At 39.2% G+C, this 17,277-nt stretch overlaps 1 protein-coding gene and 1 long non-coding RNA gene across 5 annotated transcripts in view; one reads left to right on the forward strand and one right to left on the reverse strand.

Annotated features, from left to right (window-relative positions):
- ssbp2b (single stranded DNA binding protein 2b) overlaps positions 1-17,277 on the forward strand; it is a 119,282-nt gene that overhangs the window by 39,883 nt on the left and 62,122 nt on the right. The gene's annotated exons all lie outside the window — the stretch shown is intronic.
- On the reverse strand, positions 12,795-15,350 carry LOC140592074 (uncharacterized). The gene is made up of 3 exons (XR_011992324.1): positions 15,228-15,350; positions 13,512-13,566; positions 12,795-12,872 (listed from the first exon to the last, which is right to left on the reverse strand). It is a non-coding gene; the product is annotated as an uncharacterized lncRNA (long non-coding RNA).

Raw genomic sequence — 17,277 nt, forward strand, 5'->3', positions numbered from 1 at the left:
TAAAACAAAATGCTACAACTAAAAATGGTCTAATTTATCTCATTTGACAACTGCATTTAATTTGATAGTATTGCGTTTAATTATACGTTTCTTGTTATATGTCAGATATTTTGGTGTATGTATATATTTTAGAAGCTAATGAAAAATGAGCTTTTGTTAACCTGTTGGAAGCCACCTTGTTGAGGGTTAAAAGGATCTTAGAACTGACATGATAGTTGAATTTTTTTTCTTCTTTTTCTAGAGAAAATCAGTTTCATCTCTGTCATGTTTTATTTCTGCCCCTACCTGTATGGCTGAGGGTGCTGGAAACATACCGCCATCATCCCAGCCTAGAATTGCCTACCTGGCATGTAATCACATAGTCAAGCCCCATTCTGCTAGTTAATCTCTGAATAATATTGTATTCAGACTTTCAGATGACTGGCTGCTGCTATTGACTTTGCATCCATCCACCGATCTTCCACCCACTTATCCTGGTCAGGGTCACGATATTGGTATCCATTGTTTTCATATCTTACTGTTTCGGGGAGAAATCGTGCTGGGGTGGGTGTTTACAAGGGTGTTTTAATTGATTTATGACAGAGGGAATTAACTGGAGGGGGGTCCACACCTGACCACCAAGCTTGCAGGCCCAGCAAACATATAGGCAGTGAGTCCAGCAGTGCTCCCTGGTTGGGGGTCGTATCGCTGACTCACACAAGTGCCAGTAGAGTCCAGTTAATGTTTGATTGTGGAAGCATGAAAGTTATCGGGAAACGTCAGAGCGACTCCATTATTCTGCTGCTAGCATGCTGTCTCTGAGCATGACAAAGCCTGGCAGTGCTACCCGTATGTTTGTTAGGCCAAGTCTGAACAGCCCCTCTGTGCCATGCGATTCCCTCAGGGGAGGAAAGTTTGATATAAAGATTAATAGGCAGTTATGCTTGATACTGCAGCTAAAACACCCTGCATAATTTTGAATATACTTGAAATGATTTGAGTGTTTTTGTGTGAGGAAAAATGGCACAGATATAAACGTCTATTCTGTTTAGACGGAAACCTTGGGTCCACTAGAAGTGGATCTCTTAGATCTGGCTATCAGATTAACTGTAGTCAGGGCTGAACTCAGATGGCTTTATGTTTTTTTTATTAATCGTCCACCATGACTGTGGCATAGTCTTCACCAGGCTGAAGTATGCGCAGAAAATGTGCCACGACACAGGTTTGTGTGTTTCATAGCATTGAAATATTTATTTTAGTTCTTAATAAGTTAATTATTATTAATAAGTTGGGTTTTTTTGGCGAGATTTATTGGTTGTGACTTTAAAGCTGTGTGGCTGTTGAGCAAACGGTGCACTCAGTGGTGGCCGGTGGCACAATGAATTGAGGTGGTAAGAAGGTAACACTTTTAACGATATCGCAATAATGAATTTTTCAAAGAAGAGAGAAGATGTGATTTTAAATAACAATAGCATTTTAGTACAGTTATTTCAAAGTTACTTGTTTCATAATTTAATGTCAAAACAGAGGAGGTATAACCTTGACTACCTCCATAGACCAGCTACCTCTCCAGGTTTGTACGTCTAGGTCATGCGGGACCTAGTGGCTATTCCAGGCAGTATAGGTCACAAGGTAGGGGTACATCCCGGATAGGATGCTAGTCCGTCACAGGGCACATATGGAACTACTGCTGGCAATTTACAGACACCGATTAGCCTAATGCATGCCGCTGGACTGTGGGTGGGAGCAGGAGTACCCAGAGGAAGTCCCTCGCCACGGGCGGAATATGCGAAATCCGTACACGGACAGAGCAGACGGGGGGTAGAAACCCCCCAGTGCTGCAAGTGAGATGCAACAGTGGTACTCGCTGAGCTGCCCTGCTGCCCGCATCATCACATGAAACTGTTACATATCTCACTATCAATGCGGCCCATTTCTTCCCACTGTGGTACGATACAGTAGGTTTGCTCCCCCAAGCAGTTTAGGCCCATGTAAGGAACAAATATATATGGACTGACATTTTGTAGTGGGTTCCTAATCAGTCCTCTTCCCAGATGGAGTATCTAAGTATGTAGTTAAGTCTGTATATCCGGTTCCATGTCATCTTGCAATCATTTTATAAATACAATTTAATTTATAGATTACAAATAATAATGTCACTTGTGGAAGCTTTTCTGACATGAATTGAACATTAGACAATAAAACTTTTTTGTAGATCACCACGTGTAATATAAGAAGTCATGAATGTATGTTGTTTTTAATAATTTTTTTAAAATTCTACTGAACAAACATCTGTCTTGCCATGGATTAGTAGAGTTGTATTTAGGTTTGAACATTTAATCTGACCTTCAGCGTTGTTGAGTCACCTGGAAGAGGAGCTGCCCGCTGAATGGCCTGAGCTTCACAATCTCCTCCCCTGTCTTACTGCCTGCCTAATTATTCCTTTCATTGTGAGAGTTCCTGGCACAGTCTATCAATCATGAAACATTTATCATCTATTCCTGTATCTCTGATGGGTTGTTTATGGTAAGCAGGAGAGCAGAGAGGAACCACAGACCTTTCTCAGATCACAAGGCTATGGAATGTAGTTGACTTCATGGAGCTTGTGGTCTCCTTCCTGCACTGTAACATTGTATATCACTCAGTTAAATCAACATTTTTTTTTATCAAATCAAAGTGCTCAGTGACCTTAATGTACCTGGCTTTGTGTTTTTTTCCTTCAAAGTCGTGATTGAATTTGGGGATCTTGGGGAAATCTTGGGGGATGTTTGGGGGGGTGGGGGGGGAGGGGTGCTGTGATCAGGTGAATTTTCATCAAGTTTAATTGCAAAGATTTCACAATACTGGAATAGCATTGATTTTGAAAATACTGTCGAAATACCATACACCACAGTAAAATGTCTAGACGGTATGATGGTATAAAAATTAGATACCGCCAAAGCCTAGTTTGTAATGGGTACAGCTAAGCTGATCAAACTCATCTTAAGCATTAAAGTATCATCAGTAAATTGTAAGGCTCAACATTTGGCTGTGCAATATGGCAAAATATTTTATCACGCTAATTTTTTCATATCAGTCAATATCGATAAGTATTACGATATAATAGAGGTCATCATCTCTTTACTTTAAGGCTCCATTTTTTTTTACACTTAAAATTCCCTTAGGATTCCTCTTAAAAAGATTCCAACCATGAAAAAATACAAATGGACCGCAAACTGAAATCTGTTTTTAATAAATAAATCATACAAAATAAACTTTTTTTGTCACAGGCCATAACACTAGACAATGTGAGTAGTATGGTTTGTTGCTGGGTTTTTTCTCTTACTGCCTCGCTGCTCGTTCCAGGGGACGGAACCGGGAGGTGGTGCGTGGGGGGCGAGGGGGTGTGGGTGGCATCTTGTATTTCTGTGGAAGTGGAAGCCCTAACCGCTGCTGTCTGTGACTGTAAGTGCTTGCATTTTGTATGTTCTGTTGGGTGCCGATGTTTCGGGTGGTTTAAATAAGTTTGCAGTATTTCCAGTTTTAGTTGGCACAGGTTTTCGGCAGTTTACAGTACACTGCACCAGTCTCTTGTGTGTTGCACATTAAATTGCAAAAGTAGCAACACATCGCCAGTGTCTTTTTACCTTGTTTATGCACAATATCTCCTTTTTTAAAAGGAGCTGCTGATCTGTCGCTTTCTTCACCGACACTTGGAGTGTCTTCTGAGGGGGTGCTCATCACTTCCTTGTCTCCCGTATTAGCAAAACTGTGACATGGTGTGCTCCACTAACTCATTCAGACTTACTGCGCATTTGTTGGACATAGGTTGTCCGGTCTTAACCTCCATGTGATTGGTTGGAATTTGTTTCTGTGGTGCGTGCTGTCAAACAATGTTCCTTTTTGGCGAAGTTCATGAGAGTTTCAGATTTTCTTTGTTTAAATTTTGCATGATGGCAAATTGATATATCGTTTATATTGACTAGCTTCACTGGAGCATGAAAGCTCCTGAGTGAAGAATTCTAGCTGTTTGTTCAAATTAGCTCACAGCTTAGAGAAGCCAGTCAAAGTGTTCTGTAAAACCGTCAGTCACAATGGAGTAAAGGTTGGTGAGTACCAAACAGTCCCATCTTAGCCGCTTGCCTTACCTCATCATGGGGAATCCCGAGCATTAGCAACAAATTGCAGGATGCATCTCTTTGGTTCTGCACGCAAGACACGTTTCTGTCCAGAAGGCGTAGCAGCAAACTGAATTGTTGAAAGTGAAATTGTGACTCTTTAGTGTCACTTAGGTCTTGATGCAGTCTAGCCTCCTTTATTTGGCTGTCTGCTCCTTAAATCGATGCTGAGGATGTAATCGTTACAGCTGGCCATTTTGGTGCCTGAGATATGACAGCTTTGGTTTATGCAGTCATCCCGCACTTTGGAACAGACACCGAAGAGTTTGTATTTATTTATTTCTTACTGAGAACATCTAGCTCATGTAAAGCACTTTGTTTTTTTATTTGTTTTGTTTGATAGAAGAATTGATTATTCAGTAAAGCATATGTGTATTTAACAGATGAGACTACTGCCATATTGTTTTCAGAATAATATTCTGCAATGGAATATTTAAGCTTCTATTTCTAACTTCAGTCTGCAGGTATTTTTAGCCTGATGAAGTACTTTGGTGTTACTCGTATTTGTTATGTTTAAATCTTTGATGTTATTACTATAAAGTCATGAAGATATTTTGGTTATATATTTTGCTGATTGACAGAAAATGTATATTTTCATTTAAAACAATGTTGATTAGTTATTTATCTACTGGCTTTTAGCAAATGTTTTGGGCTTTGGATTTTTTTTTTTTAAAGAAAATTTCTGTTAAATTGTCAGTGATGTTAGTTGATTGAATAATAAGGTGGATACAAAGATTCAGCATTATATAAAGGTAATTTGTGTAAGGTTGGCTACGGTATTGTGCAAAAGCCTTAGGCAGTCCAAGAAAGTGCCATTTAAAAGCCTCTTCTGATGTCACCCTAGTATTTGCAGCAATGCTCCTAAACACCCATGCATTTTTTTCATTCAACCACTAGCACACCACTTTTGGCTAATCAATGGCTCATTGAGGCATTTCACTAATAAATTTAATTAATTAATTGAGTTGGTGTTGAAATGTAATGAATACATGGAATGACTGGCTTGTCCCCGAGGAACCTTGAGAACCAAAGCAGTGTTCTTGGGAACCATTGTTTCTAGGGTCAACAAGGTGTTAGTGTCCTTTTGGAAGGTCTAAGAAATGATTGCTAATTTTTATTCTCTTTCTGTTAATTTGCATTTATTCTAATTCTAACTTTTTTTGAGCAAATATGCACTTATTACCCAAATAAATAGCGTTAAACGTTTTCTTTGTCTGCCTAGACTATTGCATAATATTGTATTTCTAATTAAGTGTGATTAAGAAGAATGTTCTCCAAGTAGTCCCGTCTTTCAGTACTGGTATTGAAGGTTGCAGCAATCAGATTTTAGGTGAATAAAATTTCAGTGTTAAAGTTTAATTATACAACAGTTAGTTCCGACCAAGAAATCTGATTGGACGAGAGGTGTTCTGTTATCAGAGTATAACCGCACTCGGACATTTCACGTCAGATGTATTACTCCACTTTACAGGTGTATCTAAAACCCATTACTTAAACTTAACCCTCTGAGTCAGCTATCCCCCCCTGCGGGATCAAACAGAAATCTCGCCAAACCGTCTAGTACACTCCATTAAAAAACCCTGAGAAACCCTGAATGGTCTACTTTTCAAATATATATAGTGAGAAATTAACTATATTTTTAGAGCTTTGTAAGTAGAATAAACAGAACAAAAGTCACTGATTCGAGTGTCTGAGTCTCAACGCTGTCCTGATCGCCCACGCATTTGCAAATAGCACTATTCATATGATACCGATACGATAATCCTGTAGTTGTTACTGGGTCAAGAAAACACGTGAAAACTCCCATAAACAAGAGCACATGTCTGGGTTTTGTTTATAGAGCCTTTTATTTTGTGATGTGAGTTTTCACTGAGGAAATACGATAAAAATGCATCTCTTTAATTCATGAATAACTGTGAATTCGGATAAGCAGTGACTTTGTAAATTACAAATTTTTTTCATTTTGTTCACTACTGTAAAAATTTATCTTTTATAAATTTATGCAAACTGTTGGTAACTAGGTTGTTCTTTTACCGTTTTATACTACCTTTATGAGACTTTTTTGCAAGTAAAAGACTACAAAGCAATCATTTTATTTAACTTATTATGTTTCTCAAAATACACATAGTAAAATAGCTTAAAATAGTATGGATTGTATTTACTGAAAATAAGGTATTTTAAATTAAATATTAACTTGCACTAAAAACACCTGTTTAATTCACATAAATGATGCAACTTGCATGTTCTCTGTTTGTTTAGAAACAGAAGGAACAGAGCTGCGACACAAAATTAAAAAATAACAACAGAGCAGGGGCACGTTTCCCAAAAGCATAGTAGCTCATTATGTTAGCAACTTACACATTTGGAACCATGCAACTGAATGGTTTCAACTATCTAAATTGCTAACGGGACCTTTTGGGAAATGTGCCCCAGTTCAGCAGAATATATTTTGCAAATTATTATATGAGCGAGTGAGCTGTGTTGCGTTGGAATGTTTTTGTTGGCTGTTGGGAGCTATTTCTTTTTTTCGAAGGCCCGTAAATGTTTAAATAAATAATCAAGCAGCTAAATATTATCTCTTGTGACTTGTCACTGTTAGCTTATAAATGCTACTTGATGAACTGTTGTATAAAAGCAACGTAAAAGAGGCCTGCAGCCTCGTGCCTATGGCCAAATCACAGTTGGGATGTATTGGAGTACAACTGCACTCCTTCTCATATGTTATTGCTTAATTATAAAACAAGGTTGACCAGCTTGGAAATAAGTTAGATTCTTGCATCAGAATTATTTTTAGTTTCATGGTGTGATAGGTGATATGACATTAATTTATAGTAACCAGTTGCATCTGTGTCCACGAAAAGCGTTTCTGGGTTATCGCGAGAATCGCAATGCAGCACTACGTTTACATTTACTCTAATTTAGCCAATGATTTTGTCCAAAGCAACTTTATAAGTGAAACAAAAAGCACATAACACAAGTGCATACTGTTGAGTAGTCGACTAGCGTAAGTTCGGCTAGGCGGTGCTTCCGGTGAATACCGAGTTACAAGTCTGGTACTTAACACTATAACAAAAACAGTTCATACAACACAACCAGTTTTAATTAACTATTATCATTTGTTTGTATTTGTTGTAAATTGACTTCAGGGGCATGTGTCATGAAGCAAGCTTTCTTGGTTAGCTAGATAACTTGTTGGATTTATTGTGCTCCAGTTAAAATGGACTTATATTTTTGTTCACTCAAATTTAGCCCAGACTACCTTAAATCCAAGAAGTTGTCTAACCAACCCGCAAATCTCACTTTGTGATGCAGGCCCCAGAAGTTATTGAACAAAATGATTAATATTCATTTGCATTTGAAACATTAGTATTCAAAAAATTAAAAAGCAGTTAGTTTCTTATATATTTACAATAATTTACCTGCCTTTATTTATTATTACAGTTCTACAAGCAGCGATTCTTGTAAGGATACTCTGGTAGCATTGCTACATACATTCCCATTTGATTGGTTTGTAAACAAATAAACAATCAGGATCTGTATTATGGATCGTGATTCTAATAAAAAATATTGTGATATTTTGGCTATATTGGCCACCTCTAATATTACGCAGCATCCACCGTTTGATAATGGGCACTAATAATTAGGCATTGATTTGGTGAGGCAGTGAGAATTTGCACATTTGCCTTGACACAAATGGATATTTGACTCGTTATTGACATTGTAGGATATTTAACAAGTGACAGAGAAATGGAATGTTAACTGCCACATAGATGTTGTGATCTCAAAAGCATCCATATCGAGACTCTGTTTTAATGGGTTTCGCGTTTCATCGGCGCAGCGTTTTAGCAGCGATAGGTAGCCTACATTCCAGGGGTCTCCACGCGGGATTTATGGTGATTATGTGGAATGAGAGCACTGCAGGGCTTCTGCCACTGGCTTCACCTGCTCTGCCAGCTGGATCACCATCAGCACATGGAAGTTTCCAGACCTTGACTATTAATTAATACCCCTCCTCCCCTGACACACCTAGCCACACAGTCGGACACACGCACTTAGTCACTTCCACTCCCTCGGCCCCACCCCCCACACACCGGCATATTGAAGCACCCACCCCCACGTACGCATACCCACACACCCGGCCACCCACGCACACCAGCACACACGCCCAGCCTCCCACAAGCCCTTTCATCTCCGGCACAGTTCCAGTTATTTTCTTCACATTTCATGGCTGTTCTTTTTTCCTCCAAGCTTTTCTCCTCCATTTCACTGTTTTTTGCGCCTCTGTTCTTTGTTTCGCCCCATAACCTAACATGGGTTGCATATTACCTGCAGCATTTACCAACCACAGGAAAGACAAAATGTTGCTTTAAATACCAACACATAGTGTTCTCTGCTTATAATGATTTTCTTTTCGAAAACTAAAACCTTTCTAAGGTGATGCTGCTGTTTGGTACCAGGTGTGTCATTGATAATGTATTTGATGGATAATATACCCCTATATGTAGTATGACCTATTAGTGCTCTTGATCTGATCTGAGTAATTTCAGATCGTCATTTATGAGTATCTGCTGATGCAATATTTTATATTTTTGCAAGACAACTAGCAGTACAGATGTCACATACATCAGAAGCAGTAAGAATAACGAGGATCTGCTGCTTGTCTATTACCCAGGTGTTACGTGCCAGGGGTCTGAGTAGAACACTGTACTGTGCATTTGAATGTAAAGCTGAAGCCGCCCCAGTGGGCAGAAAGGCTAAACAGCGACATCGGGCAAACGGTCCAATTCCAAATATTGGCGTAAAACCGGTTATTGTCACAGCCACAAGGCAATTTAGTAAGTGGTCACGTGTCGGAAATATAGTGACAAAAGGGTGGGACGCACCTTTGTCACAGATGTTCCCCGTGTCACCAGAAACCCACATTCTCTAACAGTGAGATGGGCTGCTCATCTTATGCAGTAAATTAAATGATTCTCTTCTGTGTCATTTTCTTGCCGTGTTGCTGTATTGAGGAAGTTTTTCTCATCTTTTCAGAGTATCCTCCAGCGTTTCCTGTTTCAGTGCCTCAGCTTGCCTGATCTGCGTTAACTAGCTATATTCCACTGAATGCTTTCCCTTCCGGTGTCTTATCGAATTAGACGTACTGAAAACAGCCCTGCTGCCACTGCCTCACAGAACACTGGCGTTGCAGATCTTCTTGGTGGCTGTTGGGCTGTTTCCATTTAACATTTTAAATATTTCCACGCTGCAGTCATTTAGCACAGTTTTTATGCTAACTTTTTGAAGTATCACAAATGGTGTTATCCATTTACGTGACATATATACAAGACCACAAACAGATATATTGGGGAAAATCAGCCTAAAACAAATGTATATTAAAATGGATTGGAATTTATTTCTGCTTAATGTAGCCAGTGCCAGTCAATTAAAATTTCCCTCTATTTGCATTAAAGCAAAACGAATAATAACAACTTAATGGCATATTCACCTAGAAATGTTTTGCAAGCTTCTGAAATACATTCAGGCTTCAAAACTGATGTAGTGTGTTAATCTATGTCGATGTAAAAGACCAAATATAGATATGTTTTTTAAATGCACTAAAGTGTAATGAATAGTCAGGTTTAAGTTGAGATTAAAAATGCTTACTGATGTATATTAATTTCTTATCTTTTTTGAAAATTGATGCAGATTTTTTAATGTATATTTATTTGTCAGCATGTAAACAGGCAAGCCTGGTTGTGTTCAGTGATGCATACGCATCTTTTCTTTCAAGATCACTGAGCTGAAAATATTTGTATTTCTGTTATTTCATGTATACCTAGTTCATCTCTCCAGTGCTGCTGCTATTAACTTTTTTTTTAAACAACTTTACAGTTTTATCCCTGAATGAGCATTGAACCTAAGAACCTGGTCTCTTTGCATTTGTATATTATGTAAGGGTTTTGCAAAAGACAGACATGTTTTTAGCTGTATTACATAATACTGAAATTGCAGTACAGATTTGAATACACCTGCTTGAAGCCAAAAGTAGTCCTGTCTATACTTTAAAATACAAACATTTGTCTATTAATGGGAGTGATACCAGGCCTATGCACTCATGAGTCAAAATTTGGGCAAGCGTCTGATTTATGCATATGTGGTTTCCACTGTCGAGCTTGGAGGAGACAATACCATGGTGTTGGTGATTTTTTAGGTAACTCTCAAGCAGCATGGCTGTCGTAGCACAGCTCAAAGGTATGGCTGATGGGACAGTCCCTCAGATACACAAAGCACACATTAAAAGCTGCTCAAGACCTGTCTGGCGGAGAAGAAAGTGAAGGAGAACTCAAAGTAATGAGCTGGCCTAATCTCCAGACCTCAGTACCATGAAACATCTGGGAAGGATGGGACAGCCACTGCCATGGGACCCACAGACACTCATCCTTAGGAATTACTGCATCAGAGTAAGAAACACATGTTGTGTGGTTTCCTGCTGTGACTTGTTAAGTAGATGCCTCGTGTTGGTGAAGCTGTTCGAAGTAAATGGTGGCTATTTTGAGGAGTCCAAGATTTACAGACAATTTTCAATGTTCTTGAACGTTGCTCTGGTACTCCTAGTGTTTTGTGTATTAACAGAGGCAATTACTGGTTGGGGTTGACTGCTTTTTTACTGAAAAATATACAATTTAAGACATGGTACATTATATTGGTTTTTAATTCAGTCTTTGTATAAGACCTGTATTTTCAGCCCAATAAAAACATGAACAAAGGAAAGCCAGCAGACTCACTCAGACTGGAACCTGGTCTCTGCATTGCAAGTATTTTCATTTTATAATTCTAAGAAGACACAGTAATATCATTTGTAGACATTTCACACCCATTAATAACTTGAAAACACCACCAGATTTCCTGTTTATTGGATTTATCCATGAACTCTGATATTCCCCATACCTGTGCATGTCTTCTGAGCTCCTCTGAGGGGTTTTAAAAGGGGCTGTCTTGATCAAACAGGTCTTTCTTGCAGGCCTATTTATAAGGTCAAAAGATCAATGGGAAAGCAAAACATACCGTAATAATTCAAGTACCTAATCGCAATGTGCAGAATCTTGATTTGTTTGTGCTGAGGGTGAGATCAAACAAGAAAATGTAACCACAGCTGACTGAAGAATGAACCACCTACACTATCAGGTAATTACTGGTTGGGATTAAGCTCGCATTGCAGTGTTTTGAATATTGAGAGCATACTTAGTGCCTCACTGTCTTTAAACACAGATCTATACTGGAGTGCTTCCAGCAGAGTTCTTCAGTGGTAGAAGTATTTCGCAATGAATGGTACCGCTGAGTTAATTGCTACCTGTGTGGGTGTGGGCAGAATATAGAATACTGAGCAAGGCAGCTCAGACAATGGAAGAACTGTAGATGAATCCTTTTGAGGTTGTTACTGTTAACTATTGGCTTAGATGCATGGAGGTGTATAGAAGATGCTTGTCCTGAAGGACCGGTTTGTGGAAGGATGTCCTCTTTGGCTGTTGGTTACATTTTGATCAGGATCAAAGCAGAGCGGTGGCAGATAAGTGTGTTTGGCCTATGATTCTCCGAACTAATCATCACACCAAGTCTTTACTCTCTGGCACTGATTAATTGCACACGGGCATGAAATTTAGATGCAGAGCAACCAGTGTCGGAAAATTATCAGGGACAAAAGGCAAAAATGCCCTTAAAAATTGCCCCCAAGATTTAAAAAAAAAAAGTACATATATTTACCAGTTAAAGTCAATATCCTATTACTGCATTCAGTCATCATTTTATTTGTATTTATTTAATTTCCATTTCCGTCTGTCACACTATGTATGTACATAACTCTATGTAACTACGTACGACTAGGTGATGCTGTTACTATAGTTAATCTTACTTTTGAATAAAGTTGTATATGCAAAAACAAATAATCTGACCTCTGCTAAGGGCGTGGGTCTCGCCACCCCATCTCTTCCTTCCGGATCCAGTTCATCCATAGTGTAAATGTGCGCATGCATGTGTTGCGGCCCGATTTGGACCCGAAGCCCAATTTACGGCAGCCCCCAGTATATGGCAATGAATGTGCGAGAATGCGTCTATGCTAAAAGTATACTATCATAATAATACTAATTAATAACTAATCAATCATCATTGTAATTACTGTATATAATATTTAATTAAAAATGTAAAAACGACTTTATACAATGTAACACTATCGATCCCCAAAGGGGAAATTCAGCTGTTACAGCAGCAGAAATATTCAGCACACATTAGCAACAAATAATACAAATAATAAGCAATATCATACAATAAATGAAAATAGTGCATGGGGTGTAGCTGGGGGCGGGGGGCATTCAACCAACCCCAAACAAATACATGTCTGAAAAATACAACACTGTAAGCGTGTACGGTGTTTTCCACAAAGCAGGATTTCTCAGTTAGCTGGGTTAACTTAAGCTAGAAGTCATGATTGTCCAACAGCAATTCTCTTTATCTAAGTTCTTATTGGACAAGAATTTCTTCCTGTTTAAGTTAACCCAGCTAACTGAGAAATCCTGCTCCGTAGAACACCGCTGGATGATTAGTCCCTGTCAAAAGACTTCAAATAGCTTAGCATGGAGGAGTTGACAGTCAGGACCTCAGGAATGGGTTGAGTGATTGGCTGCTAAGCTTTAACCCACCCTTTCAATGTTTTTTCATGGTAGTGCCGCATGGAGAGATCACCTTCTTCCACTTCCACATCTGCAAGAGAGGAGCATTTAGCAAACAAAGAGTTTCTTGGTTTGATGGAGGCAAAGATATGGCAAAGTATAGGCTGCTGGACTTGATGGACTGACCGTAATTTATGGAATAGTGGTCAACAGCAGTGACACTTCAATAAGGTGGACAGATCATAGTAGAAAACAGTAAAGCAGTGTAAAACAGAGTATCCTTAAAAAGGCAGATATCAACAAAATGTGGCATTGGTTACATCTTGGCATGGGGGTCCACATAGAGGCCACCTCTCTGTAATGAACCTAAATCAAGCAAATCACATGTCTGACACAGAGCATTCAAGCTGTTTCCCATTAACTACAAACATTACTGAATTTAGTGTGCAGTCATTTGTGAGCGCATATCCTGTTCTTCATTATAGGGGCCTGGGTCTCATTCTTACTCTGTGGGTCTGATCAAAGAGCCGGACGCATTGTGTCCCCCTAGTAAATTCACCCTGCACTCTACCCTCTGCGTTTGTAACAAGAATTACATGCCACAGGACTGACACATACGTCTCTTAACATGAAGTATAAAATATCGAATACCTCTTTCAAACTTCCTTTAATGACAAATGCAGTAACGTTGTATATGTTTGTCTTTGTCAGGCGATGGTCTCATACTCACATACTGTGTTGCACTGTAATGCAGGGAGCTGCAGTTTCAGTCCCAAACCAGAAGTCTGAAAAGAGCAATGCGGGGTTTTGACTTTTATGTTTCATTACATGATAAATGCTAGAGTGCAAATTTGGACCGGTGGATCGCTCCTCTTTTATGCGATGATGATTCTCCTTTTCTTTCATCCTATTCATATATAACGTGTATTAAAAAATAAAGTTGTGTTCTAAGTAGGCATTCACCTTCTCAGAATGAAATTCGGGGTGATGCAGTTTTAAAGGTCAGGGTGAAGGATTTTGTAGATTAAAAGCATAAAATAAAAAAAGTATTTTTCTTTGCACTGTGAATGTGGTAATATGAAGGTTCCAGAAGTGGTTTTAATACCCTACAGCCCTTAGGCCTTGCTGGGGGGGGCGGGAGGTCAAGGTTTAACATCCAAGTGTCTACCTGCCCTACAGGTGGATTTGTGTAAGCAGCAAAGGTCAAAGTGAGCAGAGTATTTGGGGAGCTTGTGGGGGTAGATGACAGGATGCGGCCATTACGGTCGGCGCAATGTGTCACCTGTTTGGAAATGCGGAAGACGTCACTAGCTATAGCACTGTTCTGGAAGTGTCCTTTCTCTGAGGAAAAAAAAGATCCTTTAGCCTAGACTGTGTTTCATTTACACATGAAGCACCAGGTGACAACTTACCATTAAATTAAGTCCTTCAGCTGAGACTGCACTAAAACTTGTGGTACTCATCTAAGACACAGTAAAGTGAGCATATTCTGTAGCCATGTGATGGTCTTATATGACTGGAAACAGTCACTGTATAAGCAAGATCTGTGCGACTGAGTTCTCTCTCAGGATGGGATACCCTGTTGGTGCCTTGCATCAGAACTGATGCATGTCACTTTTTTACTAAGGGTGCACCAATCAATTAGTGACTGAAAATAGCCGATTTTCACCCCGATCGATGTCGACCAGCAATCAATCAGTCATTCTAAATATGGCCAATATAATGAGCCGATCAAGTACTTTACCTACTAACATTACTTTTTTTCTCGGTTTCCATTCATAATCATGTCACCCGCCCCTTGTCTTCCCTCCCCCCACTAATGTAGTATAATGGGTAAGGTAAAGCACTTACTGGAAACATGTCTGTTGTTTGCAGGCTCTTTACAGTGTTGGATGAAGAAGTAATTCATAACGTGTTAGACGTGAATGAAAAGTTGGCTGTGGAGGAGCTATGCCAAAAAAATTTGGAGCAATAAATTAAATTCGATACGTGCCGAGCCATTTTTATTCGAAAAGGTTATTTCAAATATTTTGCTCGCAGAAAGCCAAGTTCATTAAAGAAGTTTAAAAAAATGTTTAGTCGGCTAATTATTATTAAACTATGAAAATCTGATCGGCCAGGATCTGTATCGGCAGGTCACGCTTAAAAAAAAAAAACGGGAATCTGTATCGGCCAGAGAAAATGTAATTAGTGCATCGCTGCTTTGTACAAAAATTGACCTCTAGACGTACAAGCATTTTTTAAGAGAGTATCATGCAAATTTTGTCAGTCTATCTTGGGGCTTTCATTTAACTGAAGGCATTCATTTAGCTAATGCTACAGTACCTTACCCTTACCTTGGAAAAATGTAATTAAAAAAACAAGAAAAAAATGTTTCTTTAAATGTGGACCACAGTCCACAGTAATGTCTTTCCAGTATATGATATCAACACAGAATTATAATCACCTTTGTTGAATATATTAGCACTCAAACACCTAAGCAGAATTTTCCACCAAGAGCTTCTGTTGACCCCAGTACAAGAACCTGAGCAGAAAGTGCTGTGCGTTCCTCTCGTGGACCACATCATGCTGCTCTCGAGTTAAGCCTTCAGATCCAGCCCTTAGATATTCTTCTGATTAATCTTTTATTGTGCCCGCTCACTTCTAGCTTGTACTGTTTCTTCGGGGAAAACAGGGAGCAAGCGAGAGAGAGAGAGAGAGAGTGAGAAAGTGAGGGTGAGAAAGAAAGGAAAATTCAGCTGCATATTTTTTTTCTCATCGACGTGTGCAGATGTCCCAGTTCTGGGCTGAAGAAGCGGCCGGCGGCTGGTCTGGCACAGCGGCCCGAGACGCTGCGTCTTATCCAACTAAAAGGGAACCTGTCTGATTTTTTACTGACCTGTCATTTCTGCTCTCGCTGTCCTCGTCATTAGGGAATGTTTCCTTTAGGCCAGATTCCGGCAGAGTAGGCATTTAGCTTTCAACAGCTGGATTCTGAAGCTTCTCATTAGGGTCTGAATATATGGAGTGTATTTTGTTTGTTTCTTTATAGTTATTAAAGACATTAGTTTTTAGCGCATTTTTAAAAAGTCAATACGCAAGCACAGCCCTTAGGCGTATTCCACAGACTCAAGCAAGCAGTTCAAAGCAGAGCCTGGGTTTGCGCTGGGAGGCGGACGGCAGGCCCTCCCGGCTGTGTGTACTCCGTCGCCGCTCTGGCATCTTCTGCTTCGCTACATTGTTACATTACCGTCGGCCTGAACATTAGCAGGATACTCAGTCTCAGGCCACACTCATCAGTTAGCACTGTGTCATGCTATTTATATGTTATTTATAAATTGCAAGATCATGTTTGACAAACTGTTTTCGTCTGAGATTTATTGCTAATCTGGTTATCTCTTTGCCACGCATTAGTCAGATAAGAGACACATTCAATTGTTTAGTAAATAAAATGTATGTTTTTAGCGTTCAAATGCCTTTGTTGCATTCATCTGTAATAAACACCTGCAGGATGTGCAGTTTTGAAAGGCTTTCCTAAAGTTCAGCTTTCCCTAATAGTCTTCATGAATATACTTTACCTCTAACTGTTATATAAAGGCTGGATAAATACCTTTTTTTCCTTTATGTCCTTAATTTCCTTGTTTATAACTAAGAACAAATGCTTGAACCGTGAGCTAAATGATTCAGTAATAAAAATATAATAATAGCTATTATTGTTGTTGTTGTTGATATTATATTAATAGTAATGATATTAATAATAACAATAACAGTATTATTATTATTATTACATGTGGAACTGCTGGTTATGCGCATAGTGCTCGCTCCATGTTTGCATGGATGTCCTCTGGGTACTCTGTGCTTCTTCCACGGTGTAAATACAAGCAGCAGGGTGAATTGGTGTAACTTAATTGGCCATAATGTGTGATGGTGTGTGACTGTCTGTGCCCAGTGATGGACTGGCATTCGGCCCGCGGCGTCTCCGACCTTGTGCCCTGTGCCTCCCGGGATTGGCTCCATGATCACCGGAAACTTGTACCACATAAGTAGCCCTGGAAGATGGATAGGTAGTGATAAAAAAGCCAACTCTAACACTGGTGTAGGCAAGCATGTGAACTGAGAACATAGAACCTTGTTATTTGTCTGGTTGTGTGTTTTTTTTTGGGTATCTTTCTCCAGTGTAGTGTGTTGGGCCCATGTTAAAAGTTTACTTATACCTCAGCTCTAAGCATCTTCAGCTCCAAGTTGTACATAGGGCTTAATTAAATTCTATCATTTTTGGTAATAATGTTTAACATTGTTGAGCAGAGATTACTTGCTTAGCTTTATGATGAGTGACATTTTTCTGTGACCTATACTTTTTTTTCCATTAATTTGTATCGGATATATCACCATCTCCCGCTTGCAGTTTGTATAATATTTGTTTCAGAATGTATCATTTAATGTAAAATGTAATGTCCAGATTTGAGTTCTGCATGGAGCTGATATCCATTGCCGTCTGTGTATGTGCTTTGTGTCTT

Source organism: Paramormyrops kingsleyae, chromosome 7 (genome assembly GCF_048594095.1).
Source record: "Paramormyrops kingsleyae isolate MSU_618 chromosome 7, PKINGS_0.4, whole genome shotgun sequence".
Lineage (NCBI taxonomy): Eukaryota > Metazoa > Chordata > Actinopteri > Osteoglossiformes > Mormyridae > Paramormyrops > Paramormyrops kingsleyae.